The sequence below is a fragment of the Bombus fervidus genome, chromosome 12 (genome assembly GCF_041682495.2).
Source record: "Bombus fervidus isolate BK054 chromosome 12, iyBomFerv1, whole genome shotgun sequence".
NCBI lineage: Eukaryota > Metazoa > Arthropoda > Insecta > Hymenoptera > Apidae > Bombus > Bombus fervidus.
The window spans coordinates 2,662,523-2,668,853 of NC_091528.1; positions in this window are offsets into that span (position 1 = coordinate 2,662,523).

A 6,331-nucleotide genomic window follows, 5' to 3' on the forward strand; every position below is an offset into this window, starting at 1 on the left:
TATGTTTTAGCGCAGTCATTTGTCTAGTTATTAATTTATAACTATAATTTTGTCAGTATTATTTGTTATGACTTTAGAATAAAAAGTTTCTATCTCATTTTGACTGTTTTATATCCATTTTAAGATGATCTATTTTTTAATGATTTTTAATGAATGTAGTTTCTCGGTACTGCAGATTTCACGACGAAATGTAATTTCATTTTAACTCGAAAGTGTAAGTACCTAAGCGTGAAAGTACCATGTTGATAGGCAATAATTTGATATTCTTAACAAAGGAAACGTTGTAAATTCCAGAATTTGAGTTGCAAGTTTGGTTTGACAAAAGAGGTGGTGGAATAAAACTTGAGGGGTACATTTATTACATGCCAACGTTCCATGATTGCAGTCAACGCGATGGACTCTTAAATACGAATGACAGTTCCATTTCTCCGTGGTTTCTGCAATAACACCGCAATTCTAGCTTAATATTTCACGAGGAATTCCTTTTTATCACTTTCCAAGGGCCACTGACGAACGAAGAATATATGATGAAATTCTAATTCCAATAATAAAAAAATGATTCGTAGGGAATTCCTGGCAAATGAAGTAATACAAGTCAATGATTAACGACGCGCGGATCCTTGAACTAATGTTTCATCACTGACTGTCATACTTTATTTCAGACATTTATTTTGATCCTTTATTTAATCTTCAGCGGAAGACAAATTTTAATTAATAGCAATTTGTCGCTTATGATTTTTAAACATTTTCACCTCTTCCGCCCTTTTAATTCAAGTAATAATTAATCAATTAAACTTAAACGAACTTGTCGTTGTTTCGCTTAATCGAACTCGTAATCGAATTAACAATATTAGCGAAATTTTATAAATACAAGTCAACAAGGACCGTATTAAATTCTATTCCATAATAATGAAACTGTCGCTTCGTTTCAGGTTACACTTTAAAAATTACACGTTTGCGTATGCATTATCCTTCTATACTCGTATTTTTTTATTCAAACTCGTACCCTGATTACTTCGAGTTTCAATATTGCTTTTCCTTCCCCGATCGAAATTGGAAAAAAGCACGTCGTTCAAGGATTATGAAGTTGGAATACATGGACCGTTCAATTTACAAGAAAACTTCAATTTATGCGTGATTTGACGATAATTAGCGCAGCCTATAGAGGCAATCTGTTTGTACATAATCCGGAAGATCCCCAACGCATCATTGGTTTGCATTCGCTGAAATGATAGATGATTGAACAAGAACGACACATGTTCCATTGCTCTGGGTATCCTGGAGCGATGCATCATTAGCCAATGTAATATCCATGCGGAAATCCAATAGACGAGCAGTTTAACGATACGACGTTCGGGAAAGAGACTAATGATTGGCAAACGTCTGATTGTCAAAGTCAAATCATTTCCTAAGGAAACTAATGTTCTGGAAAGGAGGGCCACGAGATGTAACCACTCTCTGGTAGTATTAAGCTAGACTTTGATCACTTAAATCAAGCTAACTCGCGTATGAAAAAAAAAAAAAAAAAAAAAAAGGAAAGAGAAGAATGGAAGACGTCATTAGTGTTGGTTAACCTTCAGTCTTCGAGCTTTCGTCTATTGTTCGCTACACGAACAAAAGTGGTTTAACCGCAGACGAGACAGTCGAGCCGAGTTATTGCGGTTGCTGAGATTAGCCTTATACAGTCGCGACGAGGAAATATAATATACGATTGGATAAGCATCAGAGCCACTGAATATTAATGTCGCATTGATAGTGCAACAGATTTCCCCGAGTTCTTAGAAACAATACGTTTAGTATGTTTGAGGAGGCGCAACTTTATCGCGGGGTTTCGATGTCTGGATTCGTGTGGCTTAAATTAAAATTTTGATCGATTTAAGAATTTTACGCGGAGTCTATAGATTCCACAAGTTCCTGTGCTTTTGTGATTTCAAAAGTAGAACAGATAGCGGCGTCTACTTGTCCAAATTTCTATGTCTTCATATTTAATGAGAAAAGGAGGACAAAGATTTATAGGATTCGCACGGTATTCTAAAAGAGAGGAGCAAATATTTTTCTTGTCAGTCCTGCAAAATTTCGATTATATCTTCCTTCGTATCACGAAATGCTGTCATCATAGAGGTAGTTATTTCATAGGAGACTTCAACTTACATCCAATGATAATAACACCCGATCACCGAATATATTTTTAACTAGCAATCTACCTCAATGAATGGAGAAGCTTATTCGCATGGTCAGATCAATATTCCATAGAAATTGGCGTATTCCGAAACCACAAGTTCGAGTAGAGAACATCGTCTCATCGATTACAAGTCTACTATCGAGAGAATTTTGAAGCATTGCGGTAAACCGTATGAGTCGTACTGAATCGTAGGATCAGCGATATACTGTCGGCAGACTACTAATGCGGATTCATATATCCCTCAGCATCATCGATAAATAATGACCCGTTCCCCTAGATGTGACTGGTGTCTATGAAAAATTGAAATCTGAAATCAATTTTTCAACGCACGACATCGAACAATGGGATTTCCATTTTCCATTTTTGTCGTCTGCTTGAAACATCGTAAAAGTAGTAGCTGAAGTTGTCAGATTTCTTCGTCGTGTACTTTCAGCAAAGAAGAAGAATATAGCAGAATATTTTCCTCCTTTACATAATATATAGATATCTCTGTGTTTCTATCGTTACGGTTAAATATTTGCTCTTGCGATGATGTTACTTTTTCTTTCTATTATACGCCTCGTTACGCAACGCATGTCACAGGATTTATGTGCCAATAAAAGATAAATCTAAGCTGTTTGTACTTTGCTACATGTGATAGAAATCTCTCGTAGAACCTATCCGATTATTGATGTGAATGTTGACGGTAGTAAACATGAACTTTGATTGGTCCAAATTAAATGCTGTTGAAATGATCGAGAAGGATTATTCGTTTTCACTGACGAATCGAACATATATTACGTTAAGAGGATCAATAAAGCTTCGTAGTTAAAACTGTAACGAATTTATATTCTGAATAATACTACAGCAATTAATCCACCATCTACAGCTTATAGTATACTGCAATACTTTGATACACAGTAAATTCCGTTGATCACATCACCTTCAAACAATATATCGTAGGTGAAACTCGAGTACAATAGAACCCAGGGAAACCATATGCATTAACAGTTGATAAAGCATCCAATACAGTTCTCGGAGGAATAGAGATATTCCAAAGTAGATAAAGAAACTATCAGGTAGTAAATGCCAGCCGACACTTTCTGAATAAAAAACCAGAGAAATCAGAACCGAAATTCGGCTCGATAGATTTCGTATTGCCTGAACCACACTGATTCACCAAACGTAATTTCTTTATCCGCGTTTAACGCGGAACACGTTTGAATGAAGGCAAGTGATAATTAATATAAAATATCTTAATACAATACAACGAGATATAATAGAACGTAATATTATATAACGTAATATTATATAACGTAATACCATATAACGCAATAATACATTACGTAATACAATATAACGTAACACTATATAACGTAATACGTTATAACGTAATAGCATATAACGTTATACGTTATATCGCAATACTATATAACGCAGAACGTTACAGCCTAATCCTATATAACGTTATTCGTTATCGCGGAATACTGTATAGCGGAATACTGTATAGCGGAATACTGTATAACGTAATACTGTATAGTGTAATAGCTTATGACGTGATAACATATATTGTTATACTATATGACGTAACACTGTATAACATTATACTATATAAAGTAATACAACACAACGAAATACGTTCTAACGTAATACAATACACCGTTATACATTATCGCGTAATACTATGTTACATAATACGTTGTACCGTAATATCATATAATGGAAAATGTTATAACATAAGACTATATAACTACTATATACAATTACTATAGTATTACTAAATACTGTATAATTTAATACGTTATAACGTTATACCATATAACGATATAACTTTTCGGGAAATACTATATAGCGTAATACGTTAACGCATAATACAATGTAAGATTATACGTCATCGCGAAATACTATATAACGTAATACGTAATAACGATGTACTAAAAATGTAATACGTTATAACGTAACGTTATAATACAAAGTAAGATTATACGTCATCGCGAAATACTATATAACGTAATACCATATAACGTAATGCGTTATACCGTAATACCATAAAACGTAATACGTCATAAAATAGTACCATTTAACGTTATAATATATAACGTAATACGTTATAACGTAATACCATACAACGTAACGTAATACGTTTTAACGTAATACCATATAACGTTATATTACACAACGTTATACAATATAACATTGTATTATATATCGTTATACTATATAACGTAATACATTATAACGTAATACCATACAACGTAATACGTTATAACATAGTGCTACATAACGATATACGTTATAACGTAGTAATATATAACGATGTACGTTATAACGTAATACCATATAACGTTATACGTTATAAAGTAGTAGTATATACTGTTATCCATTATAAGGTAATACTCTATAGCGTTATACATTATAGCGTAGAGGTACATATTGGTATACGTTATGACGTAATAGTATATAACGTTATACGATATGAGGTAGTACTATATAATGTGTACGTTATAAAGTAATACTATATAACGTTACACGTTATAAGGTAATACTGTATAACGTTATACGTATAAGTTTATAGCTTATAACGTTATAGGTTATAACGTAATAGTATCTCATGTTATACGTTATAACGTAATACCAAATAAAGTTATACGTTATAAGTTAATACTATATAACGTTATACGCTATAAGGTAATACTCTATAACGTTATACGTTATAAGGTAATACCATATAGCATTATACGTTTTAACGTACTACCATATAACGTTATACGTTATAACGTAATGCTACATAACGTTATACGTTATAACATAATAGTATATATCATTATACGTTATAACGTAATACTATGTAACGTTATACGTTATAGCGTAATACTACATAACGTTAAACGCCATAGAGTAATAGTATATAACGTTATAAGTTATATTGTATCTCTACATAACGTTATACGTTATAACGTACTAGTATATAACGTTAGACATTATAACGTAATGGTACATAACGTTATACGTTATAACGTAATGCTACATAACGTTATACGTTATAACATAATAGTATATATCATTATACGTTATAACGTAATGCCAAATAACTTTATACGTCACGAGGCAATAGTATATAACGTTATATATTATAACGTATCGCTACATAACGTTATACGTTATAACGTAATAGCATATAACGTTAGACATTATAACGTAATGCTACATAACGTTATACATTATAACGTAATAGTATGTAACGTTATACGTTATATTGTATCGCTACATAACGTTATACGATATAACGTAATAGTATATAACGTTATACGTTATAACGTAATAGTATGTCACCCTATAAGTTATAACGTATCGCTACATAACATTATACGTTATAACGTAATAGCATATAACGTTAGACTTTATAACGTAATGCTACATAACGTTATACGTTATAACGTAATAGTATGTAACGTTATACGTTATAACGTAATAGTGTGTAACGTTATACATTATAACGTAATAGTATGTGACGTTATAAGTTATATTTTGTCACTACAGAACGTTATACGATATAACGTAATAATATATAACGTTATACGTTATAACGTAATAGTATGTAACGTTATACGTTATAACGTAATGCCAAATAACTTTATACGTCACGTGGCAATAGTATATAACGTTATATATTATAACGTATCGCTACATAACGTTATACGTTATAACGTAATAGCATATAACGTTAGACATTATAACGTAATGCTACATAACGTTATACATTATAACGAAATAGTATGTAACGTTATACGTTATATTGTATCGCTACATAACGTTATACGATATAACGTAATAGTATATAACGTTATACGTTATAACATAATGGTATGTAACCCTATAAGTTATAACGTATCGCTACATAACGTTATACGTTATAACGTAATAGTATATGACGTTATATATTATAACGTATCGCTACATAACGTTATACGTTATAACGTAATAGCATATAACGTTAGACATTATAACGTAATGCTACATAACGTTAGGCATTATAACGTAATAGTATGTAACGTTATACGTTATATTGTATAGCTACATAACGTTATACGATATAACGTAATAGTATACAACGTTATACGTTATAACGTAATAGTATGTAACCCTATAAGTTATAACGTATCGCTACAT